The sequence below is a fragment of the Papio anubis genome, chromosome 7, assembly GCF_008728515.1.
Source record: "Papio anubis isolate 15944 chromosome 7, Panubis1.0, whole genome shotgun sequence".
Classification (NCBI taxonomy): Eukaryota; Metazoa; Chordata; class Mammalia; order Primates; family Cercopithecidae; genus Papio; species Papio anubis.
In genome coordinates this window covers 23058146-23077745 of record NC_044982.1, presented here as the reverse complement: position 1 = coordinate 23077745, position 19600 = coordinate 23058146, and positions in this window count along the sequence as shown.

Here is a 19600-nt window from a genome sequence, read left to right as displayed (position 1 = left end):
CCCATCTTCCTGGCCACATGTATGTATTCCTAGGTATTTTTTTTGTGTGTGTGGCTATTATAAAGAGAATTACATTCTTGATTTTGCTCTCAGCTTGAACATTATTGGTGTATAAAAATGTTACTGAATTTTTTTGCATTGATTTTGTATCCTGAAATTTTACTGAAATTATCAGTTCTAGGAGTCAATTTGTATAGTCTTTAGAATTTTCTAGGTATAGAATCATATCATCAACGAAGAGAGATAATTTAACTTATTATTTTCCTGTTAAGGAGTCTTTATTTCTTTCCCTCGCCTGATTGCTGTGGCTAGAACTTGCAGCGGTATGTTGAATAGCAGTGGTGAAAGTGGGCATCCCTGTTTATTCCAGTTTTTAAGGGGAATGCTTCCACCCTTTGCCTACATTATAGGAGAAAATATTTACAAACTGTGCATCCAACAAAGAGGTCTAATATCCAGACTCTATAAGCAACTTAAACAAATCAACAAGCCAAAAACGAATAACATCATTAAAAAGTGGACAAAGAACATGAACAGACACTTCTCAAAAGAAGACATAAAGACAGCCAACAAACATAAAAACATGCTCATCGTCACTAATTATCAGAGAAATGCAAATCAAAACCACAATGAGATAACATCTTACACTAGTCAGAATGGCTACTATTAAAAAGTCAGACTATAACAGATTTTGGCGAGGCTACAGAGAAAAGAGAACACTTACACACTGTTAGTGGGAATGTAAATTAGTTCAGCCACTGTGGAAAGCACTTTGGAGGTTTCTCAAAGAACTAAAAATAGAACCACCATTCAACTCAGCAGTCCCATTACTAGGTACATACCCAAAGGGAAATAAATTGTTCTACCAAAAAGACAAATGCACTTGTATATTCATTGCAGTAGTATTCACAGGAGCAAAGATACAGAATTAACCTAGGTGCCCATCAACAGTTGACTGGATAATGAAAATGAGGTACATATACACCATGAAATACTATACAGCCATAGAAAGAACAAAATCATGTCCTTTGCAGCAACATGGATATAGCTGGAAACCATTATCCTAAGCAAACTAACAGAAATAGAAAAGCAAATATCACATGTTTCACTTATAAGTAAAACATTGACATAAAAATGAGAAAACACAGACATTGGGGACTACAAAAGGGAGTAAGGAGAAAGTGAGGCAAGGATTAAAAAACTTCCTTTGGGTATGTTTATTGTAGCACTATTCACAATAGCAAAGACTTGGAACCAACCCAAATGTCCATCAATGACAGACTGGATTAAGAAAATCTGGCACATATACACCATGGAATACTATGCAGCCATAAAAAAGGATGGGTTCGTGTCCTTTGTAGGGACACGGATGCAGCTGGAAACCATCATTCTCAGCAAACTATCGCAAGAACAGAAAACCAAACACCGCATGTTCTCACTCATAGGTGGGAATTGAACAATGAGAATACCTGGACACAGAAAGGGGAACATTACACACTGGGGCCTGTTGTGGGGTGGGGGGAGGGGAGAGGGAAGAGGGATAGCATTAGGAGATATACCTAATGTAAATGATGAGTTAATGGGTGCAGCACACCAACATAGCACATGTATACATACGTAACAAACCTGCACGTTGTGTACATGTACCCTAGAACATAAAGTATAAAAATAAAAATAGAAAACTTCCTTTGGAGCTATGCTCATTGCCTTGGTAACAGGGGTTCAATTGTATCCCAAACTTTAGTATCATGCAATATTCCCCAGTGGCAAACCTGCACATCTACCCCCTGCATCTAAAATAAAACTTGAAAAACAATAAACTGCTATTTTGCACATAGCAAAAAAAGAAGCCAAGAGATTTTCATTGTTTTTGACAGTCAAAGACTTAATTATATAACCTGAGTCATTCAATTTTATAAAGGAAATATAACAAGGTTGTTTGTGCTTTCTGAAGCTGGCCTAAATGTGTTCAATTTCCCGCACCACAACTTACTACCTGTGTGATATTGGAATAATTTAATATCTAAGCCTCAGTTTTCATATCTGTAAAATGGAGCAAATCAATTTTCCTTATAGGACAGTTGTGAGAGTGAAAAGAAGAAAAGCATACAAAGCACTTAACATAAGTTCTACTAAAAAAAAAAGCACTGAACAATGGGACATCTCTTTTAGCCTTAAGCTTACTCTTCTTTATATGCCCTGTGACATTGTGTGGACCTACACAGTCGCCTACCTTCGCTGTTTGGGGAACAGCGATACTGAGAATGTTACAGAAAAGAAAAAACTCATAGATCTTCAGCAGGAAGCAAAACAACTTAAACTCTGCTAATTTCCCTGAAACCAAGTCATTGAATTTATAGCTACATGATACCTTCCTTCCTTGATGAATTTGAATGGCTCTTGTGATAATCAGTGGATTATTCCAGTCTGATGTGAGCTTATGCAATGGAGAATGTCTTCATGTTACTTATATTAACATTATTGCTTCTATTCAGTAATAGAGTAGTCCAGTGTAATGTGAGGAGTTCAATAGCGTCATTAGGATTTAAAATAATTCAATAGAGTGATTAGGATTTAAAATAACTGGATGTTGAGCTTGAACATTTTCTTAATTGGTGGCTGCTTTTGGATCAACTATGGTGGTAATATTTTTTACTCCCTGTAGGAAGGTTGTTTCCTAGGGTATAAAGAGCTGTCCCTCTTTAGACTAATAGTTAAACTAACAGGGAGATTAAGAATTCTGTGGGTAAGTTTAAAGTTAACTAAGATTCCATCTTGGACAACCAGCTATACCAGGCCCAGTAGGCTTGTCACCGCTACTCATGAATTTTCTCACTATTTTTCCACATACGTGAGCGTGCTCTTTCAGCTGTTCTTGGGTAGCTTGTCTGGTTTTGGGGGACTTAGTTATAGTTCTCCATGTTAAGTTATTATTTTTTTTGTTTTCTTTGCCTTCCGAACATATGTTTTTTGTTTTTTTTTTAAATATAGTTTAAGTTCTAGGGTACACGTGCACAACGTTATTTCTAGTTAAAACACTATATAGATGGTATAAGGGTTTCTCTTTGCTTTTTAATGCTTGATTCAGTTCTTTCACCTTTCTCTTATGGTACCATGTCTATTGCGCCAGGATAAAATTTCTATCACCTATACTTCGTCTAAGGTAAGTTGATAGCATTTTTAGTGAGGTTTGGGGCTAGAGTTGGCTCAAAGTGATCAGGTCATGATGAAATTTTCCGGGTGTAAGCTGGATGCTTTGGGTTAAGCTAAACTTTATTTTTGCCAAATATACTTTCCAGTACGCTTACTGTGTTATGACTTATCCCCTCTGTACGTGTGTAGAAAGTTTTTAGCAATAGTAATCTCTAGAATAGTATATGAGGAGGGTGATGGGCAGTGCGTGCATGCTTCATGGCCTTAGTCAACCAAGCACTCTGCTCTGGGTTTACTGCTACATCCTCCTTGAGCCCTTAGGTTTCATAAACGTTGTCGTGATATTTTCTGGATATAGAAAATGTAGCCCATTTCTTGCCACCTCATGAGGCACACTAACATATGTTTTTACGTTTTATGTTTTTATGTGTATACTTGTGCTTACTCCACAACCTTTTTAGGGTTTGCTGAAGATGGCGGTATATAGGCTGGGGGCAAGAGGTGGTGAGGTGTTTCGGGGTTTATCGATTATAGAACAGGCTCCTCTAGAGGGATACAAAGCACCGCCAAGTCCTTTGAGTTTTAAGCTGTTGCTTGTAGTATTCTGAGGAATTGTTTTGTTTATGTAACCACTAGAGTTTAGGGCTAAGCATAGTGGGGTATCTAATCCCAGTTTGAGTCTTAGCTATTGTGTCTTCTAGATACTAAAGCCACTTTCGTGGTATATTTTATTTCAGTTAAAGGTTTTTACAACTTAGATGGAGTTTAACTTTATGAGGGCAGATCTTAAACGTGCTTTACGCCGAGTTGCATCAATTGAGGGGTAGCTGTTGGGGTATTCACTGTTAAAATATGATTTCTGGGCTCTGACGGAGTGGCACGTTAGTCTCTTGTTTTTGGGGTTTGGCAAGGGTACACTTACCTGGATTGATGGTAAGTCAGAGATGGTGGGAGGGAGCGTTTGCGGATCTAATCGGAGATAGTTCTTGAAATTGAGCGTACGTGTGTTGGGCCTACGTATCTATTAAATAATTGTTATGTCCTTCAAGCATGAATTAATTCACACCTTACCGTAGTTATGCCAGGTTGGAATATTCAATATAAGCTCAGCTTCTACAATGGATTTGGTAGGAATCAAATCCGAGTACGGCGACAGCAGATTCGGAGGGGACCAGGCCTTCTGCAACAGTTGAGTGATAGCATCCTGGTCTAATTTTTTACTAAACCCAACGGCCTTTTGTAAAGTTAAAATATGACAATTGAAAAACATTTTGGGCCGGGCATGGTGGCTCATGCCAGTAATCCCAGTACTTTGGGAGGCCGAGGCGGGTGGATCATGAGGTCAGGAGATCGAGACCATCCTGGTGAACACGGTGAAACCCTGTCCCCCCCCCCCCAAAAAAAAAAAAAAAATTAGCCAGGCGTGGTGGCGGGCGCCTGCAGTCCCAGCTACTCAGGAGACTGACGCAGAAGAATGGGAGGCGGAGCTTGCAGTGAGCCGAGATCAAGCCACTGCACTCCGGCCTGGGCGGCCCAGTGAGACTCCTTCTCAGAATAAAAATTAAAAAAGAAAAACATTTAGACATTGACTTCAAATATCTGTCTGTACTTTTATGTCAACAATGCTTTGGGTTCATTTTTATTTCTAAGACATAAGTGTTAAATATCAAATATAAAGAATTAATGTGTATAAAACTTTTTTAAAAATTAGCATCTTTTCCATTTGTAAATGAGACATAGCAATGTTTAAAGTGAGAATAATTTCACTGGTTACCAATTTAATATACTGGAATACATAAACAATTGTATATTGTAAAGGAGCTTGAGCTTGCAGAAATCTTGAGATAAAGCAATGCAGAATGATATAGAAATCAGCCCTTTAAAAACTACCAGGAAAATTATTACCAGATTCATCAAACATAGGACATTTCTTTATTAATTGTCTTTCTGAAAATCTATTACTTATTCATATATTTGTAATTTTTTTCACTTTACATTAGATTATTTTGTCTTGATTGTTTTTGCCTTTCCCCCACCCTAAGCAAATTATTATAGATTTAAAACAAAACAAAACAAAACAAAAAACCCTTATTTTCTATGGTCTCCTGACATTTCAGTTGCCAAGGATCTTCATTCAGAGAACATTGGCTGGTAAATTTATAAAACATGATGGAAGACCATAAATTGAATAAGATATTTACAGAACATATTCCTACTGTGTAGCACAGAAAATGGCATAATGTTGGGGCTCAGAAAACAATGCCCCAGAGCAAACGCCTTAGAAGCCACAGTTTCTCTCTGCCCTTCTCCCGCCCTCCTGTCTCTGGCCCCTCATTTCCCAATGCTAGCCATAGAAGACACAATCCGTCTTCCCCATGGTGGGTCAGAGAAACCCACCCCCTTTTTCAAAACCAGACATAAAACTTAAAAATTTCCCCACTCCTTTCTGTGTAAAAAGTAGCCACAAAGAAATGAATCTGACCCACTTTATTTGATTGTTGGCCATAAGAACTCACTCCTGAGAAGGACCTTTGCAATATGCAGAAGAAAGGAATGCATGCATGCTCAGGGAAGCCAAGAAGAATCTAAACTGATAGGCCTTGGTGGGTTCCCCTACTTTGTCTACTAGTATTAGATCATACACTTTTTATTCCATCATATATATATATGTGTATATATGTATATATATGTGTGTATATATATGTATATATGTGTGTGTGTATATATATATTTTTTGAGATGGAGTCTCTCTCTTTGTCACCCAGGTTGGAGTGCAGTGGCGCGATCTCAGCTCACTGCAAGCTCTGCCTCCCGGGTTCACGGCCTTCTCCTGCCTCAGCCTCCCGAGTAGCTGGGACCACAGGGCGCTCGCCACCATGCCTGGCTATTTTTTTTGTATTTTTTAGTAAACACGGGGTTTCACCCTGTTAGACAGTACGGTCTTGACCTCCTGATCTCGTGATCCGCCCACCTCAGCCTCCCAAAGTGCTGGGATTACAGGCATGAGCCACCGTGCCCAGCCCTTGTTCAATCATATTTTTACAGGGCTTGTCCATACTTCTTTGAAATTAAGCATACAAATGGACAGTTCTCTCGTACTTTTGAGTCTTCATTCTGAATGCTTCCTTGTCATGTAAAACTGATAAAATAAGTTGGTATTCCTTTTCTTCTATTAATTTGCCTTTTGACAGTTGACTCTCAGTGAACCTTCAGAAAGTGAAAAGGAGGTTTTCTTTTGGCCCTTAAAACAACTAAAAGACTATGAGTACAGGACAATTAGTATATCTTCAAAAGAAAACAATGCAATGAACAATATAGTAAGCATTCTTCCCTCCCTCCCTCCCCCCCTCCCTCCCTCCCTTCCTCCCTTCCTTCCTTCCTTCCTTTCCCTTCCCTTCTATTTTTCCTTTCCTTCTATTCTTCCTTTGGTTAGTTTCTATGAAGAGTGAATTATACTTTAGCAGTAATGGAGGCATTAAGGAAAATAATCTAAAACTTTAAAATAAGGCAAAGCAGTCAGGTGCGGTGGTTCACACCTTAATCCCAGAACGTTGGGAGGCCGAGGCGGGTGGATCACCTGAGGTCAGGAGTTTGAGACCAGCCTGGCCAACATGGTGAACCCCATCTCTACTAGAAATACCAAAACTAGCTGGGCGTGGTTGCAGGCACCTGTAATCCCAGCTTCTTCGGGGGTGGGGGGTGGGTGCTGAGGCAGGACAATCGCTTGAACCCGGGAGGCAGAGGTTGCGGTGAGGTGAAATGGCACCATTGCACTCCAGCCTGGGTGACAAGAGCGAGACTTCATCTCAAAAAGTAAATAAATAAATAAGTAAATAAATAAATAAATAAATAAATAAAGGCAAAGCAATGTGTTGGATATCAGAATATGCCACCCCAAATATGATTGTAAATGACTAAATGAGTTCAGAGGATGCCACCCCAAAATATGCTGGTTTGGTACATTATTTTTTGCTGAATGCACTTGAAAAACATCAAGTTTAGGGAGAGACTTTCTCTGAAATTCACGTGTCCATCTAAGGAAGATCCTCCAAAAAGAACTAAATTGTCTTCAATCCCCTCGCTTCAAGAGGTGCTTCACCAGCTAGGGAAGATTAGCTTTCCACAAGAGACAAGACTGGAAGTCAACACCACACCCAGGTGGACTGTCACAAACTATTATATCTTCCACATATTCTTCTAATGGCCCATTCATTTTCTGAAATTATTGACTATCTTTATGTGATCTATATTGCCCTCTTTTTCCCTTATCAAGACTATATAGTTTGAGATATACTATAAGACAATATAAAATATCGTCACTGTTTTGGGCTTTCTTTATTATTCCTGTGACGTCCCATGTCTATAGTATTAAAAATTAATACATTTGCATACCTGTTTCTACTTAGTCTGCCTCTTTTCAATTTATTTCGTAAACTCAACCATCAAACCTAGAAAGATAGATGGAATGCTATTCTTCCCCTACAAAATATTACATATTTTCAGTCTCATATTGAAGCGTTGTTTAACAGAACCACCAAGGATAATTTAATTTTCTAGCGATAATATGTTTTTCCTTGACTTACTATTTTTTATTCCTTAATGCCTCAAGATTCTGGTGAAGTTACTTATTAAAATTTAAATGCAATTTTTTATTTATTTTTAAGCTTTTAATTGACAAATAATACTTGTATATATTTATGGGGTACAATTTGAGGTTTGACATATGTACATAATATGGAATGATAAAGACAAAATAATTAACATATCTAGCACCTCACATGCTTATATATATATTTTTTGTGGTGAGAACATTTAAAATTTACTCTTAGCAATTCTGAAATCTGCAATATATTATTATTAACTGTAGTCATCATGCTGTGCAATAGATCTAAATATTTATTCCTCTTGTCTAACTTAAATTTTCTACCCTTTGATTAACATCTGCCATCCCTCAACAATTCCTAGCCTCTGGTAATCACCATTCTACTCCCTAGTTCTATGAGTTCAACTTTTTCAGATTCCACATATAAGTGAGATCATACAACATTTATCTTTCTGTAGCTGGCTTATTTCATTTAGCGTAATGTCCTCCAGTTTCATCCATGCTGTTAAAAATGACAGGATTTCCTTCCTTTTAATGGCTGAATAGATTTCCATTGTATAATGTGAGATATAAATATATATATATAATGTTTTTATTCATCAAGGAATATTCAGGTGAACTCCACACCTTGGCTATTGTGAATGATGCTGCAAAAATTCATGGGAGTGCAGATATCTCTTTAAGATAATGTTTTAGTTTTCTTTAGATATATATATAGCTATCCAGAAGTGGCATTGCTGGATCATATGGTAGTTCTATTTTTTACTTTTCCAAAGAACCTCTATATAATTTTCAATAATAGCTGTACTAATTACTAATTTACATGTCTATCAACAGTGTATAAGGCTTCTTCTTCTCTGTGGATGCAAATTATTTTAGATACACAAAAGGTTATGGCTTTCTTGTTCCTTAGGACCTCAAACCATTTTACATCTAATTTAGAGCCCACTTATTCTTTAGTTTTCACTCTCTTATCATTCTACTGTTTCCTTCATTAATGAGTTAAATCTTTGACATATGCTCATTTTATGTTGTATAGAAATTATCATTACCTCTTAGAAAATTATACTTTTAAGAAAAGTAACAATTTATAAAATAAGCTCATCCCAATCACTAATGAAGAAAATCCATAAAAAGAGAGCAAGAGTTACTTACACCAAAGGAATTCATTGAATGTAAAATATACTATGCTTCTTTGCAACTGTATATTTTCAAACACTAAGCATTCTAGTCTTTCTAAAAGAAATTTATAGACATTATCTAAATCCATTTTTGAAAGCATTTAGATTTTTTTAATTTAATCTATTTTCTCTCTATTAAAATTAGAAATATACTCTTAGTAACTCATTGGTATGAATTTATTTTCCAGATCCTTGCTGAAGTGACAAATAAGTGATGGAGCTTCTAAAGGGACATAAAAGGGAAAAAAGAAGCCTGGGACATAGATCTCTTGGGAACACTGACTCTCCTGAGGAATGTTTCACAGGAAATGGGTGGGAATGTATTTCACTGACAAATAACTGGAAGGAAGTTTGGAGTGTGATCAAGACCATCACTGCTGGTTCAATTTTGCTTAGAGAACTCCCTGCCTTTTTCAGTTTCCTTCATCATACGGATATTAGCTGGGCTAAATGGAGCACCTAATCCCAAAAGAATCCTTTATCTGAATGCTCTCTGTTTCAGCGGGAGAGCTTTAGGTGGAGGAAGCTCCACCCCTTGTTAGAGTATTGGGTCAAGTTTCAGTTACCACTCTTTGGGAAAGGACACTATTGACAGGTCTGAGGGAAAGAAAAGGAATCTATGAAAAAAGTTACAAGGTGTGTTGTTTTTCTTTTTGTTTTGCTTTTTTGGGGGCATATTTATGTGTTTTTTGTGTGTGTGTTTGCTTTTAGCTTACTGGGGAGAAGCCTCAGAAATAATTTAATTACTGTTAGCAACTAAATAATAAAAAGTCATTTCATACTGATAATGACAGGAGACAGACAAATTCCTAAGCAGACAGGGATGATGTGAAGCCTGACCTTCAATTCAAGGACAATTTAAAACCTGAAAACAGAGCTGCCAGTTCTGGATAGAGTCCATGATCACAGTGAAAACTTCTATCCCCGTCTTACCCCCTCTCTCTTGATTGGCTTTTTCTGAATGATGGCTTTTAACCAATCAAATGGTGATTTTTTCCAAGACCACCCATGGACCAATCATTATGCACTCACCCCATTCTAAGCCCGTGAAAACCCCCCGGGCTTGACCTGATGCAGTGGCTCACACCTGTAATCCCAGCACTTTGGGAGGCCAAGATGGGCAGACTGCTTGAGGTCAAGAGTTCAAGAACAGCCTGCCTAACATGGTGAAATGCAGTCTCCACAAAAAATACAAAACAATTAGCCAGGAATGTTGCCACATACCTGTAACCCCAGCTACCTGGGAGGCTGAGACACGAGAATTGCTTGAGCCTGGGAGACTGAGGTTGCAGTGAGCTGAGATCACACCACTGCACTCCAGCCTGTGTGATAGAGTGAGACTCCATCTTAAAAACAAAAAAACAAAAAACAACAACAACAACAACAACAAAATAGAATTCAGCCTCACAGATGGCTACCTGCTTTCAGGTTCTCCTCCCTCCTACAGCTGAGAGCTTTTCTTCTGTCACTCAGTAAAATTCTTCTCTACCTTGCTCACCTTCCAGTGTCTATGTACCTTATTTCTCCTGGTCATGGGACAAGAACCCGGGACTTGTAGACTTGCGTATGGCAGGAGTAAGAGAGCTGTTACCCTCCCTCCCGCTCACTGAACAATGGGAGAGAAGAAGCCATAGAGAGCCACCCCCTCTCACTTGCTGAACTTTGAGGATTAAAGAGTTGAGACGTTCCTGGGTGGCTACAGGCTGCGGGAGTAAAAAAGTTGTAACACGTACCTCCCGCTGGTGGAACTACGAAAGTGAAAAACTGCTGAACACCACTCCCTCCCACTTACTGAATAACGGGAACAAAAAAGCTACTGGGCCCCACTCCTTACAACTCAGAATTACTGAAGCAAAAAAACTGCAACAATAGAATGTTATTTTTTCCTATACCAACAAAGGAGTACTCAAAAGTTGACGTTAAAGAGGAGTTCTTATGGATTAAAGTCATTCAAAGCTGAATGACATTTGATACTTGAAAGCAATTAATCTCACCTCACATTTCTTTAAAGAAAGTAACATGGATTCACTTTGTACAGGTCTTATATGAGACCATACAGTTAGAAAGAGATGGGGAAGGAGCAGAATATTAAAAATAAAGGAGTACTTTACTGAAATGAAAGACACTTAAACTCCCAGGCTCTTTTTGCCTTCAAAATTTGTTTTCTCAAATCTTAGGAATAGCATTGAGACAACTGTTTAAACTGTATTTACTCCACAAAGGAAGATCTGGCCTAAGGTTATCTTTCAATCTTGGTACCAAGCAACTTCAAATTCAAATATTCTGAAGGAGGAAAAAGGCATTGTCAAAGATCATAATTATACTTGCCTTTGAAATAGAATGTGAATATGTTTATTATATGTATGTGTCTCACAGCTCTTGGTTTGAGGTTCAGTTGAGGTTTACATTAGTAACTGAAATTTACTTCCACATTCTATTCTGTGACAGCAATTTTGAAGTACTATGAATGCCAAGACATGTTAGTCAACTGTAAGTAACTACTAATAAATGACAAGCAAATATTTTATTTTGTGTCTATAGTTAGCAATTTCAAAATAATACATTTAGAATGATAAAAACAAAGTTTAAATTATCTTAAAATTGGTTTTACATTTTTTGTTTCCAATGAAAATTCTAAATAAAAATTGAAAAATTATAGAATGCACTACAACTAAATAGGGGTTTCCAGGAATAATGCCATTTTAATTGAATACAAGAAAACTCAACATGTATTCAATTTTAACAAACCACTTCATAGTACCACATCCCTCAAAAGAGTTCAGCATTTTTCTGTTTTAATATTGCATTTCATTTTTTAAAAATCCAAGTAATCACAATCCTGTTTTGAAAACAAACCATCTATTCCTTGGTATGTGGCTATTTATTACTTCTTAGTTATGTTTTGCAGTCATGTAATAGAAATGGCAGTTAAGAGATCATTTATCCAGCAATCTGGGAATGAATTATAATGCCATTAAAAATAGAGTGGCAGAATGCATAATTAATGGTTTCCAAAAGTATGCTAGTAAATCTGCTCTGGAAATAAGGATATATCTATTATTATATTTGCATTTGATCACTGTATTTACCCTGAAGAACATCTGCCAAGCAAACAAGAGTCCAGAAATAAGGGGAGAAGTTTAAGTATGCCAATTTTTTCATCTTTAATAGAAATACATCAATATTCAAGTTTAATTTGAAAAAAAACCCAAAAGCATAGTTATGTTATGGAAATCATGTTGATGAGCAATAACAGAACTCATAATAATATAACAGTAAATAGGAGAAGCAAGAATAAGGAAGAAAGTCTGGTGCTCAATGATCTACATGGAAAGTCAAGACTAGATTGTCACTTTTGATAATTGAAAGCTTTGACATTGAATCCAGATTCTATCCTTAAATAAATTGCTTTACCTATTTGGTCCCTTAGTGTCTCATGTGTAAAGTGAAGGAAGTAACTGTTTCGAAGTACGATGTTTGGGATTAAGGAGTCAAGGAATGTAAGGTGCCTGACACAAGGTGCAGCACATTTTAAGCAGAAACATACTAGTTAATAGTTTTATTATAATTACTGTTCTTTTAATTTTAATTTCTGCCCCCCAAAATATTCCTATCCTTTTTCTAGCTAGGTTTTATACACCTACCTGAATTTTAAGACTTACTTTATTTGCACTACATATCAGAACTTCCTTAAATTTGGGATTCTGTAATGTACAGGGGATCTGAAATGATGATGTAATAGAGTGGTATGTTCTGATAGACAAGTCTGATGACCAGACAGTTGGAGCAGATGCTGTCAGTGTCAGCAAGCCCCACATTTCTGAGACCTTCTTCAATAAAATCATTCCTCTCAAATTCTTGTCTCATGATCTGCTTTTGAAAGAACTGAAACACCACAATGTTTTAGGTATGCTTTCTCGGAAATTTTGTAGTCTTGCAGGAAGTATACAAGTCGAGATCCAAACCATGCATTTGATGGATAATGTGCAGATTCCTTGAAGTAAGGCTCATTCATTTATTCATCTGTTCATTCAATAATATTTATTGAAAACTGAATATGTGCGGCACACTGTGGCAGGATTTCTTTTTCCTGCCCCAAACTTTCTTCACGGTGCTTGTACAAGATAGAGACACAAAATAAAAATACTTTATGAACAAATATCCAAAAAAATATAATGTAACAGTATATGATAAGAAGCTGAATGAAGAAGATATAGATGGTGGTGGGGTCAGTGGTGGTAAAGACAGTCTGTTTTAAATAGGATGAATATCAAGGATGTCTTTGAGATCATATTTGAACAGAAGCATAAATTCAGTGATGAAGTATATTGCGTTCAACCAAGTTAAAATTTAGAGGAAGAGCCTTTTATGCAGAGAGAAATGCAAATGCAAATGCATGTTGAAGAAGTTAATGTTTGTGTATTTTCATATGAATAATGCTGTATTTTCCATTGTATTCCATTAGGAATATTTGAAAGCATTATGTAACACTTCTATTTATTTAAAAAGTTTTGGTATTTAAAATATGTTGACGGAGGTAGAAGGTGGAGAAATAGATATCAGAGACTGGGCAGTGTGAGTAGGGGCTAGTGGGGAGAGTAAAGAGAAGTGAGTTAAAGGATAGAAACATTCAGTTAGGTAGAAGCAATAAATTCAACATTTCATAGCAGAGTACAATGACTATACTTAACAAAAATATACTAAGGTGATGGATATCCTAAATACTATGACTTGATCACTATATACTGTATGCATATCACAAAATTTCTCCTGCACCCCATAAATTTTCAGAAATAAGAAAGTTAAAAAATAAATGTGCCAAAAGTAGTTCATTTCAACCATTTGATTATGATAATTTTTATATATCAAGTTACATATATGTGAGGAAGTATAGTTTATTCATATTTTCGGACTGCATGAGCAAAGTGTTAGAAAATCAATAGTGTATTTGACTTCCCAATAGGCTATTTGCATAATTTTATTTCACTCATTTTTAATTATTTTTTATTGAGGTGATATTCATGTAACATAAATTTAACCTTTAGAAAAACCCAGAGGTTATGTCTTTAATGAAATAGAATTCATTAAAAAGAGAACTTGAGCTATTCTTTTTAATTAAGAGACTTTGTTTTTTAGGGTAGCTTTAGGTTTACAAAAAAATTTAAGTGAATATTCAAAATGTTCCCATATACTCTCTCACTTCCTCCCAACCCCACTATACACAGGCATACCAGTTTTCCCTACTATTATCATCTTACATTAGTGGCATACATTTGTTACAATTGATGAGTCAATATTTATACATCATTGTTAACTAAAGTCCATAGTTTACATTAGAATTGATCCTTAGTATTTCATATAGTGTGGGTTTTGGAAAATATATAATGAAATGTATCCACATGTAAAATAGCATACAGCATAGTTCCACTGCCCTAAAAATATTTTGTACTCTGCCTATTCATCTTTCTCTCCCCTGCAACCTCTGGCAATCACTGCTTATTTTACAGTCTCTAATAGTTTTGTGTTTTCCAGAATGCCATAGAGTTGTAATAATACATATATAGCCTTTCAGATTAGTTCTGTAATTTAGCAATGTACATTTAAGGTTCCTTCTTTTCTATTTCTGGCTTGAAAACTTATTTTTTAATCATTGAATAGTATTCCATTCTATGGATGTAACCCAGGCTGTTTATCCATTCACCTATTGATGAAAATTTTGATTGCTTATGAGTTTTGGCAGTTACAAATAAAGTTATTATAAACATGTGTGTAGGTCATTGTGCAGACTTAAGTTTTCAACTCATTTTGGTAAATAGCATATAAAATTGCTGGCAATAAACCATTTTAGGGTGAAAAACTCAGTGGCATTTAGTACATTAACAATGCCATGTAGCCATGCTATCTAGTTCTAAATCTAGTTTTAAAACTAGTTCCTGCTATCTAGTTCTAAAATATTTTCATCACTTCATAAGTAAACCATGTACCTGCAAAGCAGTCACTCCCTATTCATACCTCTCCTAGCTCCTGGAAGCCACCAATCTACTTTCTGTCTCTGTCAATTTACCTATTCTGGATATTTCATGTAAATGGAATCCAAAATATGTGGATGCTTATGGCTGATCTCTTTCACTAGCCATAATGTTGTCAAGGGTCATTCACATTTTAGTATATATTAGTATGATATTCTTTTTTATGGGTGAATAGCATTCTGTTTTATGTATATATGACAATTTGTTCATCTATTCGTAGACTGATGGACATTTGGGTTTTCTCCACATTTTGACTGTTATGAATAGTGCTGCTATTCGAACATGTATGTGCATGTATTTCTTTGAGTACCTGTTTTCAATTCTTTTGTGTGTGCATATAGGAGTCATATGGTAATTCTAACTTGGTGAGGAACCGAGAAACCACCAAACTGTTTTCCATAAAGAATACACCATTTTACATTGCCATCAGCAAGGTACAAAAGCTCCAATTTCTCCACACCCTTCCAATATTTATTATTTTCCATTAAATAATATTATAGTCATCATAGTAGACATGAAATGTTATCTCATGGCTCTGATTTGAATGTCTCTAATTACTAATGGTGTTCCATATCTTTTCACATGCTTTTCGGGCATTCACGTATCTTCTTTGGAGAAAGGTCTATTCAAGTTTTTGGCCATTTTTAAATTTGGCTGTTTGTCTTTTGTTATTAAGTTTTTGGAATTTTTAAATATATTCTGGATATGAAATCATTATCAAATATATGATTTGCAAGCTCAGTCATCCCTTGGCACACAGGGTATTAGTATAAGGACCCTCAAGGTTACTAATATTTGCAACTGCTCATGTCCTGCAATTGGTCCTGTGAAACCCACTGATACAAAAAGTAGTCCTTCCTTATTGGCCCATTCCATATTCCTGGAATCCTGTGTTTCTTTTTCATGCTTTGTTGAATCCATGGATGCAGAAACCATGGATGCAGAGCAACAATTGGATTCTCTCCCATCTGTACGTTGTATTTTTTCCTTATTGATAATGTCCTTTGATACACAAAAGCTTTTAATCCTGATCAAGTCTAATGTATCTATTTTTTGTTGTTGATTGTGTTTTAGTTGTCACATCTAAAAATCAATTGCAAAACCACAAGTTAATGAAGATTTAAATTCATATTTTCTTCTAAAAGTTTTAGGAGTCTAGTTTATATTTATGTTGTTGATCCAATTTTATTTTTATTATTTTAGGTGCAAATTAAAGTTTCAACTACCTTCTTTTGCATGTGAATATTCACTTTTACAACCACCATTGGTTGAACAGACTATTTTTACCCATTGAATCAACTTGGCACCTTGTTGAAAATCTGCTGCCATATATGTACATGCTTATTTATAAACTTTCAAATCTATTTCATTTGTCTATTATACTTATTATGATGCCAGTAGTATACTGTTTTTCTTACTGTAGCTTAGCAATAATTTCAGTATTTGGAAGTATGTTCCTTTAACTTTTTTATATATTGTTTTGACTATTCAGGGCATCTTTATAGTTCGTATGATTTTGAAGATCAGTTTTTCCATTTTTGAAAAAAAACAAAAGGCCATTGAAGTTTTGATAAAAACAACATTGAATCTGTACAAGTCTTCCATTTTAGCAATATTAAATCTCTCAGTTCATACGCACAGGATATCATTTAGTTCTTCTTCAATTTATTTCAGCAATGCTTTAAAGTTTTCAGTATATTCCTCATTTTTATATCTTTCCTTTTCAATTTCATAAACTTCTTTGTGTATTTCATTATTGTTTCCTGCAATTTTATGCCAATCACCTGCTTATTCTGTCTCTTATTCAGCTCAGTCAAAGGCATTTACCTTCTCACTTTTTCTTCCTATTTAAGCAAAGGATATTTTTTACAGTGTCATATGAAAATATTTAAAATGTTATGGTTATATTTTTAATTTTAGCCTTTCTAAATTTTATTTTAAATAAAAAAAATTACCCATAATGTCAAGTGCAAACACTTGGAATTAAACAATTTTCCCATACATATTTTTGAAAAGATAAATTATTAAATGGCTTAGTGAAGTGTTATATCCTAATACAATGTTTTTATGGTTAAATTTCTGTATAGCATTCTTCAATGTACTTACTTAAATTAAGTACTTCTAGTTATGGAGTGAGGAATGTATTTTGTTATAAAGTTCTCATTTTAAAAATTATTTCCTCATATTTATACATATTATTGATTATTATATTTTTGAAGTATCACATCATATCATGCTTTATCAAGTAATTTATTCAGGCTTCATTAATTTTAGGGTTTGGGATTATGCAGTGAGAGACAGAGAACTGTGTGGTTGAAATAATCTAACGCATCGCTACATTCTGTTTACAATGTTAAGCCACTACCTGATTTCAGACCTTCCTTAAAGAAATTTTTAGTGAAGATTTCATAAACTCCAGTCTCCTCCCAGGAAAAATTCTCTCATACCACTTTGCTAAGGAAAGTAATAATTATAACCAGAGAGATTTGTAATGAAATTCAGTTTGCCCAAGGCTTTGTGGTTGATTTGAAAATTCTAAGTTACAAAAGCATCGCACGTTTTCAAAACTGATTCTTATTAAAGCATTGCAGAAAATCATATTAATATTCTATGTCAATTATTTGACATATACAGAAAAACACATAAACAAGAAATCCAATATTAAAAGACCTGGCCTGTATGAGGTATTCTCCCATGAAAAAATAATGTCATAGAATGAAATAAGAAGATTGAAGTACTTTCTGCTCCTTTGAATGTATTTATTTATTTATTTATTTATTTATTTATTTTAAGTTCAAGGATACAAGTGCAGAATGTGCAAGTTTGTTACACAGGTAAATGTGTGCCATGGTGGTTGGCTGCACCTATCAACCCATCACCTAGGTATTATGCCCTGCATGTGTTGGCTATGTTTTCTGATGCCCTCCCTCCCCACAATCCACCCCCAAACAGGCCCCAGTGTGTGTTGTTACCTTTCATGTGTCCATATGTTCTCATTGTTCAGCTCCCACTTATAAGTTAGAACATGTGGTGTTTGGTTTTCTAATCCTGTGTTAGTTTGCTGAGGATAATGGCTTGGAGCTACCTCCATGTTCCCACAAATAACATGACCTTGTTCCTCTTTACAGCTACCTAATATTCTATCTTGTATATATACCACATTTTCTTTATCCAGTGTATCATTGATGGGCACTTGGATTGATTCCAAGTCTTTGCTATTGTGAATAGTGCTGCAGTGATCACACGTGTGCATGTATCTTTATAATACAATGATTTATATTATTCTGAGTATATATCCAGTAATGAGATTTCTAGGTTAAATGGTTCTGGGTCTTTGAGCAATCACCACACTATCTTTCACAATGATTGAACTAATTTACATTCCCACCAACAGTGTAAAAGCATTTCTTTTTCTCTACAGCCTTGTCAGCATCTGTTGTTTCTTGACTTTTTAATAATCACCATTCTGACTGGCATGGGATGGTATCTCAATGTGATTTTGATTTGCATTTCTCTAATGATCAGGAATGTTGGGATTATTTTGTATGATTGTTGGCAGCATAAACGTCTTCTTTTGAGAAGTGATGGTTCATGTCTGTTTTCCACTTTTTAATAGGGTTGTTTGTTTTCTAGTAAATTTAAGTTCCTTGTAGATTCTGGATATTAGACTTTTGTCAGATAAATAGATTGCAAAAATTTTCTCCCTTTGGGTAGGTTGTCTGTTCACTCTGACAATAGTTTATTTTACTGGGTAGACACTCTTTAATTTATTTAGATCCTATTTATCACTTTTTGCTTTTGTTGCAATTGCTTTTGATGTTTTTGTCATGAAACCTTTGCCCATGCCTATGTCCTGAATTGTATTGCCTAGATTTTCTTCTAGGGTTTTTATAGTTTTGAGTTTTACATTTAAGTCATTAATCCATTTGGAGTTAGTCTGTGTAGAAGGTATAAGAAAGGCATACGGTTTAATTTTTTTTTTTTTTTTTTTTTTGCATACGGCTACCCACTTCTCCAGCACAATTTATTAAATAGGGAATTATTTCCCCATTGGTTGAATTTGTCAGGTGTGTTGAAGAGCAGATGGTTGTAGATGTATGGTCTTATTTCTGAGATCCCTATTCTGTTCAACTGGTTTATATGTATGTTTTTGTACCAGTACCATACTGTTTTGGTTACTGTAGCCTTGTAGTATAGTTTGAAGTTGGGTAGTGTGATGCCTCCAACTTTGTTCTTTTTGTTTAAGATTGTCTTGACTATATGAGCCCTTTTTCAGTTCCATATAAATTTTAAAGAAATTTGTTTTTGTAATTTTAGGAAGAATATCAATGGTAATTTAATGGGAATAGCATTGTATCTACAAATTGCTTTGAGCAGTATGGTCATTTTCACAATGTTGATTCTTCCTATCCATGATCATGAAATATTTCCCCATTTGTTTATGTTCTCTCTGGTGTCCTTGAGCTGTGGCTTGTAGTTATCCTTGAAGAGGTCCTTCACTTCCTTTGTTAGCTGTATTCCTAGGTATTTTATTATTTTCGCAGCATTTGTGAATGGGAGTTCATTCATGATTTGGCTCTCTGCTTGTCTATTCTTGATGTATAGGCATGTCTGTGATTTTTGCAAATTGATTT